This window comes from Camarhynchus parvulus, chromosome 9 (assembly GCF_901933205.1).
Source record: "Camarhynchus parvulus chromosome 9, STF_HiC, whole genome shotgun sequence".
Classification (NCBI taxonomy): domain Eukaryota; kingdom Metazoa; phylum Chordata; class Aves; order Passeriformes; family Thraupidae; genus Camarhynchus; species Camarhynchus parvulus.
In genome coordinates this window covers 17,921,981-17,941,617 of record NC_044579.1, presented here as the reverse complement: position 1 = coordinate 17,941,617, position 19,637 = coordinate 17,921,981, and the positions used below count along the sequence as shown (strand labels likewise).

The 19,637-nt window shown below is 39.9% G+C and overlaps 1 long non-coding RNA gene across 1 annotated transcript; it reads left to right on the top strand.

Moving 5' to 3' along the window:
* Positions 1 to 4,349: 4,349 nt before the first annotated feature.
* Positions 4,350 to 11,566, top strand: LOC115906673. Its single transcript, XR_004060946.1, has 3 exons — positions 4,350 to 4,456; positions 6,001 to 6,085; positions 11,495 to 11,566. It is a non-coding gene; the product is annotated as an uncharacterized LOC115906673 (long non-coding RNA).
* Positions 11,567 to 19,637: the final 8,071 nt, after the last annotated feature.

Genomic DNA, 19,637 nt, shown 5'->3' with positions numbered 1-19,637 from the left:
ATTATATGGAGAAAAGCAGGGATCAGAATGTCTCTAAATTCAGGTATTTGTATGATTGCTTTTATTTCACCAGGATCTGTGGTTTAAATACCAGAACAGTAGCAGATGCCTTAGCATCTTTAAATTTTACAGCTTTGTTTATAATTTCTCTGTTAAAGTTTTAATACTTTGAAGTGCATTGTACAAGTGCTCGTGGCATAACTACTTCTAAAATCACTTCAAGGGGATTTGAGGAATTCTATTCTTAGCAATTTCCTACAGGCAGCTTTTCAAATTCACTTTATTGACTCCAAACTGTTTCAATTTCTACTTGTATAATTTTACAAGAAATATGACAAATGTAACTGTTTTCCCCATGTTTTATGTCTCTAATGAGGAGCAAAAGGTCAAGGACTTTGGGATGGGGCAGGAAGCCAATTACTCTTGCTACTGTGCTTTGGAATACTGCTTGCAACTCACCCTCATTTTCTACCAGCAGTATTACAGGACAGTCAATTTCCTTGGAAAGTTTATAAGGCTCAAAGGATTGGGGTTTGTATTTTTTTTTTCACTGTTTTCTATTCTTGGTTGAAAGGGATGGAGGAATATTCCCTCTGTATATATATGCATGACATTCATCATGAAAAACAAAAGCTTTTTTGAATATCTTGAACTTAAAGATTAGACTATATTTTAAGGTCATTAGGTGCTGTAAGCTGCAGATAGATGTCTGACTGATTTTCCCAAACATTTATATATGCCTACCTCATCAATAGAGCTGATATGCCTAGCCTATGAGGTATTTGTTAAAATCCTAATTGACTATCTGCTTCTTAGGCACATTAATTAAAAATCTGGTTCTAAATGTCATTAAGAGCTATGAAGGAAGGCAGTCACTGGAAAATAAAGAAAAGGTCAGAAGGAAAACCAGGTCAGTGTCATTAGCAAACTCAATAAATTCTTCTCATGTCTGATTTTGCACAGCTGACTTGGAGATGGATGCTGAGGGAATCCCAGGCTGGCTTGGGTTGGAAGGGAACTTTAAAGATCCTCAAATCCACTCCCCTGCTGTGGGCAGAGCCACCTTTCACTAGACCAGGCCGCTCAAAGGCCTGTGATGAAAGAAAAAAGGTGGGTAAGAGCTTTCTTTCCCCATAAAATAATGGAGTGAATTTTCCTAGTGCAAGGAGCAAGGTCAGAGTGCAGGAACCTGCTTTGGGGAGTATCAGGCCTGGCTCCTGGTTGGTGAAGCTTGTCAGCTCTCACTGGGGCATCAGGCAGGGCCAGCAGTGTGTGAGGGTCACCTGAGCTGTTTCAGCTTGTGACCAGGGTGTGTCAGGCCAGGTAATTCATGTTTGTGCCCAAACAGTCTCGTTGTTAAAGATCCTAATTGCAGCAAGTCCTCAGACACCCCCTGTGCTGCTCCAAAGGGGGACACAGGGACAGGGCTGCCCAGGACACAGCCGCTCCATGGGCCCCACTGCACAGCACAGGCCAGGCCCCAGAGGGGGTCTCATCCCACAGGGAGGATTTAGGATCCCCTGCTCCTCACCTGGGGTGCCATCCAGGGGGAAGTCATGTTTCAGTGACCAGTGAACTGCATCCATGGGCTTCTGTAGTGTGCTTTAAACATGCCCTGATGGCCTCAGAGCCTGAGACTAACTCACAGGGTTTTAAAGATCATTGAGGGTAAAATGTAGTGAAGGATTTTAGCCATTGATTATATGAGTTCTTTTACTTGTGCCAGTGGGCAAGAGAAATAGTACATGTTATGAAGAAACAACACAAGAACATGGATATTTTCTACACTGAAATCATAGAGCAGCACATAGAGCTGGCCTTTTACAAAATCTAACCTTCAGCTGGGGTCTGCTCCATGGGTCATGGTGGAGGAGAAGAGAGAGATTTGAGCCCCTTCAATCTTTCATCCCCAAATGGCTAAATAGCGCAGAGATCTATCTGAGGTCTGCAGCCCTGTAACATGTACAGCCTGAAAAGGGATATGCCTGATATGCCAGGTGGCCTTTAAAAACACACAGTTCCATCAGACTGGAACAGAGCTGCTTAATGCACTGCTCATTCTTCTCTTCCATTGCTGAGTTCTCTCCTTCTATCACATGTCATCCAAAGTCCATGGCTTATCTGAAAACTGATACACTTAAGTGTCAAAACCATCTGAGGATTTACACAGTCCCTCTGCCCTTTGGTTGTTTTTTTTTTTTTTTTTCTCTCACTTAGATGTCTCTGTGCCTAACTAAAGTATTACTCATAGTCCTAAGAACAGAAATTGGTGGTCTAGACTTTAATATGCCTGTTGCTTTACATGCTCCCAATTTAAATATGTGATAGATATGAGTGTGTTCTAAGTCTTATGTGCTCTGTACCCACCTAAACTTTGTCTAACTTTGACAGAACCAAAAATAATTTAAAGCATTTGAAAACAAGCATTTAGAGAAATCACTAGGTGGATGTGGCTATTTAAGTAGCATACCAACCAATTCAGGCAAATAAGAGTGGTTTCTTTCTGAAATAGCCTGGTACTTTGGGTAGAAATTTTGTCTGCAGGGGAGACCATTATGTGAGATGCATGCTGTGGTAGAATTAAGCAAACTTTAAGCCATGATTCACTGGCAGAACAGAAAATTGTATTGTAGAAGATCTAGAGTTTATACATAAAGAAAGAGCTAAGCTCTCTGATTAAACACTGCACAGGTATCCCTCTGTGATGTGACTAAGCTCAGTCACCAATGAACTTAATTCCTATGATCCAAAACCTTGGCTGATTTACTCTGTGAAAATGAGCAGAAATTCCAGAGGAAGTCTGGTTGTATTTCAGTGTAATGGTGAGCACAAACCTCTGTAAGGGCAACACAATAAGGCAGGGTTTGACTGCCACTTGACTTTAAATGCTGTTTTACTTGACCTTCAAATAGCACAGCCCCTGCCTGACTCTGCTTGCATTGCTGCTCCTGAGGTGCATTATTTTAGTTTCTTATTTGATTGCAGAGACAAGGAGATAACTGAACCAATAAATGGTAACTGATTACTTGAGTGGAGTTTAACTAGCAGAGTCTAAGCAGTGCAGTGGAGTGATAGGAATGTTTTGGTCGGGTGTTTTTTGGTTTTATTGCCAGCATGACAGATCAAAGTTTTCCTGTGAATGGGGGTGGGGAGAGAGATGGGTGGATTTTGGTTCTTTGTTTGGTCTTGATTTAATTGAATGGCTTAGGAGGATGCATTGTCTGTTAAGCACAGACCACCATCAAACAAACAAATAAAGACAAAATTCCTGGCAGTTGTTTGTGAACATTTTGGGTTTCTGGTTTTGATTTTTTGGAGGTTTTCTTCAATATCTCTAAGAACATAAGAACATAATTCTGGTTTTGGTTTCTGTAGCCACAGATTTGGAGTACAGTTGCAGTGGGTTTTGTGTATTAGGATAAATTCTAGCTTTTCTTCGCAAAACATGCTTAATAAGACCCTGAGAGGCAATGCTGTGAGAAGAGATTGATGCTATTCCCCTTTTAGCCACAGCTACAGTCTCCAGACTACTCCACAGCAGCAATTGTCTACCTCAGACCCACACAAGAAACCCTTATTTTGCCCTCACTTTCCCTCTCTGTCCATTGGCAGAGGAGTCTCCTCTATATGGTTTGTCCTCACCTGAGGCTATCAAGGAATTTGTGCTTTTCTGGTATGGAAATATATATTTATATGTATGCATGCACATTTATATTAACATACACATCTGTAAATATTGTATTGTCAACAGGTCTCGCAAACAGTGTTAAATGATGACCATCATGCGTTACTTTGGGCCTTTTCTTGCTCTGTGGTTCGCACAGCCTGTGGCACAAAGTGTTCCCAGTCAGGAGCTGGGACTGGGGAAGGTCTGTTTGCTCTCTGACTAGAATGGCCAGCTACTTTTGTTCTCTTTCCCAGCTGAAGCAGCCTGTAAGAACATGCTGAAGTGTCTGGCAAATTAACTTATAAAATATGAAGGAGTTCACTGTATTGCTGTCTTTCACAGCCTGCATGTGGCATTAAGCTCTGGGTGTCTCATTCTAGTGACAGAGACAGTAAAGAGAGCAGGCAATGGAGTACAACAGTCTCTAAATCTGTGGTGTAACATAATGAAAATGGGAAATGTTGCCACATAAACTTGAGTTATTCTGGGTAGTCTTTGGATTGAGATTCTATGATAGGATGACCCAGTGTTCTTCTTTGTGTTAATCTGTATTGGCCACAGTTGTGCAGTGTATGAGAATTCCCTGGGTAGCATCAGTATGTGATGGATTCCCAGGACCCCTGGCACATATTTTCAAGGGATTGGGTTTAATGATTAATGTCTTTGATTGTTACCAAAATCCAGCCTTGTTTCATGAAAAGAAAAAGAGAAAAGGCTATCTCTGGAAATGCTGTTCATCTCTGCTGTCATATTGAGAAACAGTGCATCTTGCCAGAGTGATATGTCCAGGTGAGGAATCAAATATTTATTATTTTTTAACCCCTCTCCTTGCAGATAAGAATGTAACTGATTTTTCAATCAAGGGAGAGTAAAGAATCAAGACATGATTGGGGTGACATTGGCTTGATCTATTGTCCACTGGAGATCCTCTTTACTTGGATGTTTAGTATTAGATTTTCTGACACTCTGTTCTCCCAGCTCTTTGCTGCTGCAGAAACAGCAGTCCCATTCAAATATTTTCTCATTTGAGTGTGTAAGCAGCACATGTACTACCTCCAATAATTCTAAAGCTACTGCTTGCATTTGTGTCTGTTGGAAAATGAGTATGTGAAGCTTAGGAATCAGATAAGTTCCCAAATGGCTTCTCTTTATGTTCCCGCTATTAAATAGCTTTTCTCCATTTCTTAAATTAAGTGTTTCATATTTGGACAGTAGATCATGCTGGCCTTGCTGCTGTAATTGTCATCTTAAAAGAACAGGTTTTTTATGAGAGCTCATACCGCTAATAGCAAACTGAATATGCATGCAGAGCTGCCTAGTGTGTTTCATCAGCATTTTCACTTGCCTTTCCTAGAAGTATTATGCCAATTTTTTTCTTGTCTTTTGTGGTTTTACCTTGTAGATATCTTAACAGCTCCAATGCTGTAAATTACAAGTTAAGTAGGTTAGTTGTGGGGGGAAGTAGAATCAGTTGAGTAGAAAAGAGGGGCATGGAAATGAAGAAAACCGATTTGAGTGGACACAGTGGGTGGCAAAACCTCAACAGGTGCAGGATGTGTTACCCCAGGGAACAGCTTTATGTTACAAGCACTGCCATATAATGCACATCTCCCTGCTCTGGCAATCCCTGCCTTCAGCCTGATGCTTAATAAAGCACCTAAACCTATAGTCTACTCCCTGATGTGTCTTGCTGCTTAATTATACAGTATCCATTTGATATTTGATCATATTTTTCTGCAGGAACAGTTTTTTAAAATAATTACTCAACATGAGCATGGAATTATTTTAGGGTAGTTTACATTCACAATTTCCTGAGTGACATCTCCACAGAGGTAGAGTCACAGTGAATTGCCAATTCATTTAATAAGTTCAGTGAAAGGATAGAAGAATTCTTTCCAAGTACAAATTTGAGCTTTTTATCTTAAAAAAAAAAAGAAATTTCAGGGAAAAAAAAAGAGTTACAGAGTCAGGATCCTTCTCTGACCCATTATTGTTAGACATGAAGAGTGCTAAAAAACAAAGCCCAGGGATGTGAGAAACAGGATATCTGACAACTGTATTCTCTTTTTCTTGGTAGCTGTCACGAGGTGCAGAGAAGGCTGAGACTGTTGTGCGTTCTGTGGTAGAAAAGGATGTTCTCTGCAGATGGAAGAGCCCCAAGGCCCATTTTTAGGGCAGGGCTGCTGAGGACTTCTCTTTCCCCAGAGCTAACACTCATTTTGGCTGCTGCAGCTCTATTGTTTTCATGTCTTTCAATCTCTATTTGACAGAGTTAAAGCTGAATTTTAAAGACTACTGCTGGATTATAATGCCTCTGATTTTTTTTTTTTCAGGTTTCTGGGCTTTTGTTGTTAGGTGTTTTTGAAGCCAGGCAAGAGTACAAGGAGGGTGATGGTGTCAACACCAAGGTCTGTGCAAGTGAGTCAAACTGCAGCACTTATTTCTCATGAAAAAGCCATTGGACACAAGGAAATAGTAACAAAAAATCCAATTAGAACAAAGAGTCCTTTTGCCTCTAAAAGTAACCCTAACTACTATGGATCTTTCAATTTTAATTTCTGTCATCAGCAAAATCACAAACACCAAAATTGTTTTCCCTCCAATTTTCAGGGCTTTTTGCATTTGAAATAGACAAGTAGGATTTCCCAATAAATATATTTCTTGGGATTTTGTAAATGTAAGTTTTAAAGCATGTTTTGCCTTACTGCAGCATTCAGTAATGAAAATATTGATCTTATTAACTGTGCTAATTAGAGCTGAACAAAATACCTCCAGCAACAGCTAGTGAATATGCAATGAAATAACAATTCTGAAATTGCTTTGCCAGTGTTTACAGGAGATGAATATTGTCAGGGATAAGTCTGCTGTTCAGAATATTGTGAGAGGAGAGCAGGGTAAATATTTGCACACTCTAATTTTTAAATTCATATTTTGGTATTAAAACTCTCCTTATAAAATCAAATTTTATATACATATGTATATATATATACACACACACACACTTTTTCCCCCCAACTAATCTGCTTAATAGGAGAAACAGAATTAAGCATTAAGCATTTTGCTATACAAGTATGCAAGTTCAAATGAGAATAATCCACTGTTGTCATGGCCTGTGAGTGGTGTATTTACAAATTAAAACGTCTGGAGAAGGAGGGAAGCCTTGGGTAGTTTGGAAATGCAAAGAGTTGATATTTGTGAAGAAATTACTTGCTCACTTCTGACAATGACTCTTTGCACAACACCTGATATTAAATGTTCATAATGTATGGGGCATACAGGAAATATGCTTTAATACATATTAAAAATTGGGTTTAGTACACAGGAGAAGATGAGTCTATAAAATATGTTGTGAAAGGACTGAAGAAGATTCATTTTGTTAATAGTGTAAGATTCAAAGTGAACTTTGAATAACAAGTCATGTTTGCTTTTGAGTACCAGCCTCCCAATCCATTTGTCTTGTAGCAGGTGACAGAAATGCCAATGCAGAAAGATTCTGGCCCTGCTGCTTTTAGACATGGCCAGCAATGTAAGAGCTGAGGTTTCACTCTGAGCTGTTAAATATTCTTCTATTCTCTTCTTTTTCACTACAACTCTTATTCTGGCACATGGTCCTGCGACAGAGCAAACAGTTGCCTCTGTTGTAATGAGCCATTTCATTACTGAAGTGCTGCAACCATTTTGAACAGCATACACAGTACTCATATTAATAATTCAGTAGTGTATCAATTACTTATATTTAGTTCTAATTATGTACTTAATGTTTCAAAAAGCTTTTCAAATGTAAGGATGTCCTGGGGGGTTTCATTGGTACTATAAATTGCTGAAGTTTTGATTTTTTTGTTTTGCCTGTGTGGAAAAGAAAGGAGTTGTTGAGTTTAGACACAATCCTAACATATGGGGGCAAAATTAAAGATGTAGCAAATTTATGGTGCTGTTGTGGCCAAAAGCAGGCATCCAAAGTCTGGCATGTGCTCTTTAAAATGAGGCATTTTGCCATGTTTTTGTTGGAGAAGCACTGGCTGTTGGGTAACAAGAATGAAACTTAATTAATAACATCAACTCTTGTCAGGTTTTTTTTTTTCAGAGTAAGGAATTAGCTAATCTCTTTATTTTTCCCCCTTTTTTTTTTTTTTTTTTTTTAAGTGTTTACTTCATTGGCCCATGTAATCCTGTGGATTTATGTTCCAGTATCTCTGTTCTCAGGGTTTCCAACCCTGGTTCTGCAACTCAGAAATGGAATTCATTCATTATGGTTTCACTTCTGGGCATCAATCCCACAAAGTCTCTGGCATATGGAGATGTTGATGGGATGACTCACATGTATAAAATTAAGCTTGTGTTTAACTAATGGTAGGATCAGAGCTTAAGTCACCAGTAGAAATGTATATTTGATTTCCTCCTGGACTTAACATAGCATATAGGGAAAAATATATTCCCGGTTAGAGACGTGGAGAGAGGGTGGTGATCAAGGAACAGGGACAAGTCCCTGCCCCTCATGTGTTTATTTGAACTGACAAACTTACAAAATAAGAGGCTTGAACATCAGGAAGTTTTTTTCTTAGTATTAGTGGTTAAAGTATTAGTATTAAAGGAAAGCACAAAAAATCACAATAAGGTGGAAGGGCTAGCTAAGATAGATCAAGAGCTTGTATTCCCCAGGTAATTGTCTCTCCCTTTTGAGATTCCCCTCAATGTTTAGTGCTAATGAAAACAACAAAAGCCACTATGAGACTCAGCTGTAGCAAGCTTCTGCTTTTGGCATTGGAAACAATAACAGTCCCAATAACTCTCATTAGTGACCTCGGGATGCTCCAAATTCTGTATACTTGGGTTTTTATGTTCATGCATGCTGTTTTCATTATTATAATGCTCTAAGAGTATTTGCTGTATATGTTTGTTATGTGTGTAAAGCCCTGGCATATCTGAATATCTAGAGTAGCACCATGCCATGGTTATACCAGTGTTCAGCTGCTCCATAGCTCTCCTGCACTTCTTCCCTGCTCTCATGCCATGGTCAGGTGTGGCCTGGTGTAAACCAGAGGGAATTGCTGCAGTGTTCTTCTGCCATTCCTCAGCAGAATTTCCTGTCTGCTTAATACCCTGTGTGCTCTATGGTTGTCTTAGCTGGGTGCTGAGCCTGAATATTAACCAGGACAATTCAGAATCTTCCCAGACTCTGTATTGACCCCTCTGATTATATTTTGCCAGTAAACCTAGAAGAGTTTTATTCCATCTACTTTATATTTGTGTATTTTTTATGATCCTTCCCAAAGACTGCATTGACCTTTCTTTCAAGAAGGAGCACATCATCTGTCCATGAGGGTTTGGGGCTTGAGACAGCCAGCACAGGTGGGTGACAGAAAAGGCAGCTCTTTTCAAACTTCCAGACATCTCTTGGAGAGAACTTCAGGAACATCTGATAGCTGCATTGGCTGGGAGTGCCTGGCTCACTGCTGGTGGTGAGATTCAGCTTCCAGAGGCTTTTGCTTCTGTCAGCTCTAACAGAGAGCTTCTGCTGGCTGTCTCTTGGTTGGGAGCTGCTGCAGCCCTGGTCTCCAGCTGACAGCTGTGCAGGGGAAGCCATGCACTGCTCCACAGGCTGTGCAAGAGCCCAGCTCCAGCCTGCAGCCAGCACAGAGGTGCTGCTTATAGCAGCACTTGGCAGGGTGGCCATAGAATGGCCCAGAAATTCTGCTTAAAACTGTCCAGTGGTAGTGTCAGTGTGCCAAGGGCCAGGATCCAGCGCGAGCTGAAGGGACTTGGCACTTTAGAGGACTCAGCCCAGGTGGGACTCCACCGAGAGGGTGCTGACATCCAGATCTTGAGCTACAGGGGATGTCTGATGCCTCTCTCTGACTGAGCAACACAAGTTGCAATGAGGTTCCTGTGTGATACGAGGAGAAAGGTTTTTTGCCAAGAAGATTATCCAACACTGAATCATGTAGCCAGAGGGTGGAGATATTCAAGCCCTGGCTCAAGAAAGCTGTGCATAAACTGGTAGCAGTGCTTTGAATGGTGGGTTGGACTACAAAGGTCCTTCCTAATCTAGATTATTCTGTTGTACGTAACGGGCAAATGGCACGGAGCCTGTGAATTTTGGCTTTGGGATTGACTCAAAACCTAAAGAATGATGCCTATGTGGTTCAAAAAGGGGCTTCAATAACTGATTTTGTTGACTCAAAGTGATGCTTTATCCTTTCTTCTCCCACAATTAAAGAGGCTTTTGAATTTCTCAGTTTAACACAGAAAATAAGGGTGACTCTCTAATCACTTTTCATGAAATGACCCTGTCAGGTTTGAAGTGATATTGATTTAAGTTGTAGAGGGCTGGAGAAGTTTGCAATCCCTCTCATGTGGCAGCCTCAGTAGACTCAGAGGGATATGATTATAATTATCATTGCCATTAAACACTAATTAGTAGTGTTAATTAGTTAAACACTAGACTAAGCCTGTCTTGTTCTGCTGTTGTGTTGTTTATTTATTTATTCAGGGGAACAAGGGAAGGTAAATTAATCAGGAAAATTTGATTTGGTCCCTCTCACAAGTAAAGTGGCTCTTGATCCTCTTAGTGCTTGTCTCTCTGTATTTTATGAAACCCTGGAAGGTATCTTGTAAAATTGCTGGAGAAGAGCAGTAGTTCAGCTATGCACAGCTCTCCTCCCAAGGAACAACCTCACTCTGCTCCTCCAGCTCTGCTCTGTAACATAAAGTGGATCTGTGCCTGTGCAAGCCAGTGGAGAGTTTGCCTTTGCCTTCAGTGGCAGCAGGAACAAGCCCCAAATGTCACACGTGCACTTGCCTGTCTCAGAAACAGAACTAGTGACAGGTCTAGAATATGATTAAATTCTCTAATTGCTCTGCAGTGATTATTATGGGGGATTTTTCAGTGTGTCATGTCAAGAAGCACACTCAGTGACACAGTCCTCCTGGCTCTTGAAGGGTGAGTTTATAGAAATATTTAATTTCCCCTTATGGACATTTGTGCTTCGAACCAGTAGTTGGCAAGAGAGTGTAGTGAGTGACTCATGGTGCCCTGCTCTGCCAGAATTAGGGGAAAATGAAATGGGTAATGTTGCTCTGTAGCTGTGAGAAAGAGCTAGGAGCTGATTCTCTGGCTTTCACAGCTACAGTTTGGAGTCCAGAATTTTCAGAATCTCAGGCAAAATTCAGAGATTCTTGAATCTCTTGAGGAACCACTCAAGTAATACCAGAATGGGCTGAGGATGAAAACCTGGAAAGCTTTTCCTGTGGAAACGATGCTAGACCAAAGACAAGGTTACCTGAGGGAGGAAGGGGTTTACTGACATGCATGAAGTCCATGAAAGAGTTATTCACAACAGGCAGGGGAAGGTCTGTGATGCCTGTGCAAAGTAAAGTCCTGTAGCTTTGGCTGTGTACCCTCCCTGGCCTGTCCTTTTTCTTCTGAAGAGGGAGTGGCTTTGCTGGGTTAAGGGTTTAGATTGCTGCCTTTCTGAACCAGGAATATTTCCTGTCTTTTGCAGGTATTTCATCTCAAATACAGGCCACTGCCATGCAAACACCACTATCAGAAGTGAAAAAGGCAATTATTATGGCTGAGATACAGCAGCAGCTGGGTGACTGTAGAAGAGGATAAAATATGCACTAATAAGGGGAAAATTGTGTCTGTGTGTGAAGTCTCAAATATGATTTTGTGTATAATTTGAAAAATTTCTCTTTTAAAATCTTTTTTGAGGTTCCTTTTCCATTTTTAATTACTTCCATTTGTTATTAAACTTTATTTTTTTCTAATTTCTTCTCCAAGTAAACACTTCTTATCCAGTCAAAGTTTTCTCTGTCTCTTTCCAGGTCACTTGATCCTGAAAAATGTACAGAATCCATCTTCATCCTGCTTTTAATTAAATTTTCCATTTGTTCAAGTAAGTTTCCTTTTGGCTTTTTTTTTTTAATTTATACACATTTTACTGAGTTTCCAGACATGTAGGCACAAGTTTTGGGTATATCAACTTTTTATTTCGCTTTAAAAAATAGTAGCTGTCTTTTTTTCCTATATTGCAATCAGCTGTAATAAGCATCCAAGTATCTAGCAATATATAATAAAGGTTTTATATAGCACTGAGTAATTAATTAACAGAATGGGTACATGATGAATCATTTAACTGTACCTGGACAACTCCATACAGTAACAAGCTCTGAGCATCTTGTTTTTCAGTGAGGAGAGACCCCATGAGATCTATTAGAATTTCTATCTCTTTTCCAGAATGCAGGTGGGATCTTATCCAAACACTGAGAGCTGAAATCTTGAGTACAAGCTCCCACTTCTTGTCCTGGACTTGACTAAAGCTTTTCTGAGAGACAATTCCCTTTCCTGGAAGGGAATTCTCTGAATACCAACCTCACTGTTTTTCCAGGGACAAGAAAATGCATTTTCTTTGAGTTTTGCAATTGGCATAAAAGCACAGCAGTGTCACAAAATAAACAGTAAGTAGAAATTAAATATAAAATAGGCACTAGCAGGTTAACCCCTTTGAGAAAGCTTGACCTGCCTGTGACAGACTCTATTCAGGGTGTGCGGTACATCACTGGTGCCCTTTTTATATGGGTGTGGTGTAAGAGGCAAAACACAAAGGAATGTGTGAGCACCGTTTGGGCTGTAACTGCTTCAGGAGGATGTGATGAGATGAGGGTGGAGTGTAAGCTCTATATTGAATGATCCAGCTTTGATTGCTTTGTGTCATCATCATTCTAGAATTCATAACCACCCCAGTTTTGGGGGTGAACAGTGTTAGTGTGTTTTGCAGTGTGGTTGGTTTAACAGCACGTCCTGCAACACAATCTGGCTTGCAAGAGCAGAAACTGAAACTGGAGAAGGGCATTTCATTTCCGGCAGACAAAAGTGGTGATTTCCAAGACTTCCTGAGTTCCTGTGCCTTGATGCTGTAACATTTTGTTGGTTTGCCTGTTATGATTTGCAGTAGTAAAATAGGCAAGTCTTGTAATGGCAAAATCACTAAGGGATAATTTTGGTTCCCACAGAAGCCTTTGACAAATGCTCTCTCAGTGCTAGTGGGAGCATTAGCAAGGTGCAGACCTCTAATTTGAAGTATTTAAATTATGAACAAAGGCCCACCTGAGTATTCTCTGAGGTAAAGTACTTTCAACAATGAGCAGTCCGTGATTCTGTCCCCATTGTCACCAGCTGCTGTGGTGGGAGGGGATTGCCTGTCCCCAGGAGCCAGGGCCAGGCTCCAGCACCTTTCCCTTGGCCTGGCAGAGCTCGGGCTCCACAGCCAAGGCAGCCAGGGAGGGTCTGTGCTGCCTCCCATTCGCAGCTGCAGGTGAGCTCCTAGGAGGAAAGCAGGTGTGGATTTTTTCTTTCTGAGGAAAGAACAAGGATTTTTTCCACAACAGTAGGCTTCTGCAAATGATGGCTGGTGGAGACAGAAATCTGGATATCTGCTCAGGCTTGCTGATCTACCCGTTCCTTGTTTTTAATCCTGTGATATGCAATGAATCACTAATGAGTTCAGAGGAGAGCTGTAACCTCCATAAATAAAAATAGCACTTCTACCCTCATTTTTGTACCTGTACATAAAATAGCCTCACCTTTCTTTGTCCTCTTCTTTCTCCAGATTTTTTTTTCCTGTAATCCAGTTTCCCTATTCATTGTGTCATGCATCCTGCTTATAGAAAACTCATCAGGCTTACTAGATATGAAAATGATAATATCTTTTAGGATTTTTGTAATTTCTTCTGCTGTAATGGATGGCCACGTGCAAAACAATGAGAAACATAAGGATATTGAAATCACCCCTCTGTAATGATCAAATAAATCATGAAACTGGGATTTTCTAGGGAGCTTAAAGGACTCCTTCATAAATTAGGAGATTACTTCCTAATATAAATTGGCTGGTCCAAAAAAACTCCAAACCAAATCTCAAAAAAACAATAAAACAAAATTGGCCTTCACTAGGGGAGACCTCAGAAAATCTTATACTTATTTCTCAGTTAATTTTTTCTGTCTTAAAATCCTGTTAGTGTTTCCTGTTCTGATTTTTAGCATGTTTGCTATCAGCCTTGTCTAAGAAGTTTTGCAGCAGCAACCCAGTTCAGAAATGACTGCATGGCAGGGTTGCTCCAGCAGGAGACTCCACTCAGACCATGGCTAATGTCCATGTTGACTTAAACTAGGTCAAGAAAAGTGCTCATGGCTGTTATGGAGGGGAATGTGAATATTTTTTTATGTAAGGGCCTAGCAAGGCAGTACTTACCCCCAGAAATGAAAAACAAGCAGTAAGAGAGAACAGCTCTGGCTCCTTTGTCCTCTCCCTCCTTTAAACCTCTTCAAAAATTCTGGATGTAATCCCTGACTGTAAAAAAAGATTGAAATTTTTTTGTTGTCTTTTTATTTAGACAGTAAGAATAAAATCCCTGGCTGAAGGAGTTAACGGCATTGTCCAGATGTAAATGAAAAATGAAATGAAAATATCGCCAGCACCAAAATAAAATAAATTCTTTAATATATTGCCAGTACATTGAATTGAACTGCTAAAAACTTTTTGCTCTGGCTGGCAGGCTGAGTGAAATGTGAGACAACATAGAAACTTCTGCAGAAAACAGTTTGTTTGAGGATTGTTGCTTTGCTCTAACAGAAATGTCTCCTTGTTCCTTTCTGGCTGTGGTAACTAACCTTAAGCCTCCACAGAGAACTGTATGACGATGAGCTGTGGCACCTGGGAGCCAAGTGTTTGTGCCCTCTTGATCTGTCTTATGAGAAATGAGGCTTCAGTTCTTGGGGAGGAAGAGAAGAGTGTAAGAGGCCAGTCTCTCAGGGAATTCTGTCAGGCCATTAGAGCAAACAATGCCTGTATCCTTTCACAGGTGACACAAACTGGTTCATGCACATCTAAAGGATGGGGAAGAGGAAAACAGAGCTTATGGCTTATATCTCTTTATTGAACAAAACCTGTGTTCTGTTTGAATGATCCAGTCATAAATATAGAATCCTCATGGAATTGATTTTACTTACTCCTTTTACTACACAGTTTATGGTTTGGGACAGCTTGGGACCCCAAATTGTACCTTTAAGTGTGAGAGAAGAAAGAGGAGTGTCAAGGCAATTTGGTTGGGGGATGCTGCATGCCACAGCTGGGACAAGGATGATGAAGTGTGATTCTCATTTTAAGTTGGCTCAGTGCTGGCACTTCTGTTCCAGGTGAATTGGAAGGAGATTTTCACAGAACTCATTCTTCTCTACAGACTGGCAGACATTTGGTTCTGAATAGAGTTGTGCCTGGGCTGGGATGCTCAGGCCACCTGCATGTCCATTTTGCCCCACACAGAGTGCCCTGGCCAAGGCTCCTCCACTCTTGTTCCTGGCCTTGCTGAGCTGACAGCCAGGCACAAGGAGGGGACCATCTTTGCTTATTTTTCTCTAGAACATCCATTAACAATCTACCTTGATTTAAAAAGCTAGGTTGCTGTAACCAATTTTTTTTTCACATCTCTGTGGAAAAGGCAGCTTTAGGGAAGAAAACTAGATAGCCATGTTCCTTCCTCTCTCTGAAGAGTCTGTCTGGTGTGAAAACCATTTGGAATAAGCATTTCCATTACTCAGAGACAATCCCATTGTAAATTGAAGTAGAGAGGGTGCTAGTTGTTTGCCTCAGGACTTGCTAAGTGGGTTAGAAGCCAAGGCACAGACTGGCTGTAAGGGGATTTAGTCGTGTGAGCTGAGTACTGGCATTTCTAAAACAAATTGTCATCTTTCTTAAATTCAGATGATATACAATCAGAGAAAATAAGAGACGTTTTGAGCTTTTCCTGAGCTATCTTATCTCTTGCAAATACTTCTTAAGTAATTTTCAAGACTTATGATTAAAGAGACATAACAACTTCCTTGGAAATTTATTCCAGTATCTAACTTTTTATATAGACAAGGATTTTTTTATTTCTTGCAGCAATTCAAACCCATTTTTGCTCATCCTGTCTATCACAGATCAACAGTATCCCCTTTACAATAACTTAAATGTTGAAGAATAGGATTGTGTCTTCTGGCCTTCTTTTCTGCAGCTTAAAAAGCCTCAATTCCTTTTTGATAGAATTCCTGTTTTTTAAGACCATTAGTTCTTTTATTTTTCCTTCTGGGAATGTCTTTAGCTGGTCCATCTGACTTGCCAAAGCCTGACCCACCACTCCCAGTTATGAGTAACAAATCTCCCATTCTAAAGCTTTTTTTCAAATGTCAAATACAAATGTCAAATAATCTGTAGAAGTCACTAGTTTAGTAACAGAATTATTTGTCTTTATGTGGTTCTTATTCTGGTGTTCAACAGGTTTTTTTTAAGTGTGAACTGTCATTAATAACTGGCATTAATTATTACTCAATGTATTTGGTGATGCCTTGTGGATGCTTTTGGAAACATGCTTTTAATCTTTAACTTTTGATATTGGTGACCTCTGTAACATGATGTGTAAGGAAAAAGAAAGCTTATTAACCAAGTTTCTCACCTTTTTATTTTCACGTAAAGCAGTTCTATAATGATATAGGCAATGCAGCCATTCCCCAGAAATCTTGTCTATACCATACTTTACCTTTCTGTACTTCTTTTAGGCCTAGCTGAGTGCTCTCATGTCCAAAGAAATCGCTCCTGTTCTTATCAGTCTCTCATGTTTGAAGCATTTTCTGTGATTTTCATTTTTCTTCTTGAGCCCACTAGTTTGGCAATGAACTTTAAATCTAGGCTTACCATCACTCTGAAGGTGCCTCCAGATGGAACCAAAGCACAGATTAGCACTAGGATGCACCCTGTGTCTGGTAGTGGGATGAAGAAGGTTTTATGTTCATCCTTGAGGGTTATGACATGTACTGAAATTCTGGTGTTAGCTGCAAACACAGTCATTATGCTTCAAAAAGGAATTTTGTTGTTATTTTAATTTATTTATATTCAATTCTCTCCTGTCTCTTTTCTAGCATTCTCCCTTGAAATGAATAGGTGGTCATGATTAATTTCTAAATTTTTAATTAGTCCTTTTAGACTAGATAAGTGTGGTTTTCAATTATTAAAAACCCAACATTTTTTCTTGACTTCTGGACCAGAAGCTGCACAGGAGGTGTTACCCAGGCAGTACACTGCAATGTAAGGCCAGGTACACTGGGTTTTCAGTCCCCTCCCTGGTCAGCCTGAGCTGTGCCAGTCTGGAGTTGGAGCTGAACAGCTCTGCCTGTGTTGGGGGTGAAGGAGCTGCTCACTGCTATGACCCAAAACTTCCTTTGAAATCCTGCAGACCAAGGTAGGAATACTCGAAGGGAGATGGCTGGGACTGAGCTAGAGTTGGGCATGATCCCCCCCTGTGCAGCATCCTGTCATTTATTCCATCTGAAATGCTTGAATTTAAATTTATGGGGGTTTTTCTTTCCACTTGCAGGGCAGATATTCTGCCCAAACACTTCCACTTTTTACTTCTGTGGCTGAATTTGTACTCAGGTGGTTTTTTGTGGAGATGTTTATATTTCTCCTGTGGTGCAGAGCTTCACCAGAAGTTTGACTGGCTCCTGTGTTTTGTTGTATTCATTGCAGGGGGATGCGTACACAGCTTTCTTGAAATTTCTGTTTGGTAAGAGAATTACAGGGGGGGAGCAGCCAGCTTGTTTCCTCTTCAAGATGTGCTGAAACAAAAGAAGAAGCTGTTGGACTGCCCCTATTCTTTTTCCTGGTCAAACTGGACGACAGTGAGGCAAGTGCACATGTCAAATGACACGCTACGTCCCTTACATATCACAATGCAGATTTCCCCTTATTTTAGGGTTTGTGTCACATATTGTGAGCTGGATGGTGATTTTTATTAAGTGCTCAGACATGTATTGCTGACTTCCTCTGATTTCCTCTGACAGCTCTGTGACTACAAGCTCCATTGGTCTCCTTATTCAGACACATACATTTACCTGTCATTGGGGCACAGCTTACTAGTATAGCAAATTTTGACTTATTAAAGTTCATGTTGCCACAGAAACACTTTTTTTTTCAAAATTATTTATAATTCCTTTGGGGCAGCTGACTTTTCTATATTTTTCATAATGTCTCCTATTTCATTTTTAAATTAATTTCATGGCTAGGTGCAGTACCCTACTGCGCACAATTATTGCACCAATATAAAATCTAAGCATCACAAAATCATTTCCAAAATCTAGAGAGTTGTTGGAACCATTGCAAGAGAATCAACAGAAAAGTTCTCCTTTTTTGGCCTTAAACTGAGTCATTTACCTGACATTTAAAATATTGTCTTTAATATTTCTTTCTACCTCATTAGAGAGTTAAATAATCCATGAGATAGTGTGTATTAAAAATATATTCAAAATATTACAGTATTGCTTTTAAAAAAGCCTCACAAATCTACCTTGTACACTAAGCCTATACCTCATATGTTGGTTAACAGCCAAATGGAGCAATGTCTTACAGTCTAATTAAAGGTAAAAATCAGGACAACCAGAGATGTCTTTTGTAAATTAAAAGCCCTCTTTTATGTGCTGTGGAGGTGTTAGCACTATTATAAGGACTAATCAGACATTTTACAATGTTCTGGGACAAGGGATGAAGTGGCATTGTGTGTAGTTTAAAGATTATTAACTTTCTTTCGCACACTAGGGTTAGATTTTTAAGGATGCCTTCAGTGCTTACCTGCTGTTACAAGAGGAAGTACTTTATTGTCTCATAAGAAGTAACTGGGCTTTTTGAAGAATTAAATGCTTGTGTGTAATGGCAAGCTTCCACTTCTGCAAGCCACTGAAAAGAACAAGAGAATTGTTGTGAATGTAGTGGGCTTCATGTGTTCATGTCCACTCATAAAACCCAGCCAGAGTATATGTCTATAAACCCAAACTCACCTGCTGATTGTATGTGGCATTTCATATCAGTTTCCTCTGTAAAATACATATTTCTATCACTTGTCTCCCCTCCACCAGCAAAACACTAGATAACTCTTCTTTGCTTTCCTTAACAAATGTAATTAGCAGAAAGCCTGGGCCAATTGTGTGAGCACTTTCACTATAAAATTAGATTATCCCTTTCATGCACAGACATTTCTTTTAAAATCTCATGATTTGTAAGCCTGACTTCTGCTTATATTGAGAAGTAAGAAAGGTAGGGACCAACATGTTTTCATACTTTATTTTTTAATGTTTGCATTGTTGTCACTCAGAACTTGGTTATAATTATAATCTTGCCTGTTGCTTCCATTTTTCCTCCTCTTTCTACCTCGCTTTATATGCATTCACATCTCGAGTGTGAGATTCCTTTATTCTTGTAAGTGCTTTACATGCCTGTCTAGAAGAAGGAAAAACAAAGACCAAGACAAATATGCACACATTCATTTTGTCTTTATCCTAATGATAGAAAAAATGTGAAAAAATTGTGTGATGTTGTCCCTACTAGGCTTGTAAAAAAGTGAGCAATGTCCTCTGTGAACAAAATTTGTAGTTATATCACAGATTTATCTGAAACGTCTAGTATTTATGAGTAGATCTTTAGATGAGGCATTCTGAAATGTTAATCTAATCTAAAGAGTAATTTAAAAAATTCATTTAGCGTGTGAACTTTCTGCAAAAAGACATCTTCTGATTAACTGTTTAAACTGAAATGAAAAGTTTTGTCTGCCTAATGTGAGAGCAATCAGTGTTTAACAGACTAACAACTGTTTCAAAAGAATTCAACACCCAAACGTAATGGAGGCTTTTGAAAGTAAATTTTCCACGTGGTGTTTAGGGATTTAACCATGCAGTGCACATTAGTGTTAATGGGAAATTGTCCGGACAAATCTCTGCACATTACGCTGCAAATGCACTCCTTAGTGTTTAAAGCTGGCCTGTTAACACCCATTATGGAACTGCTCTCAGGAAAGGACAGGAAGAAATATGGCACCTAAACATCCATCACGCAGCAGTACAGCCCCCCTTTCAGCCCCACTCCTTCCCACTCCCCCAGCTTTTGGGGGT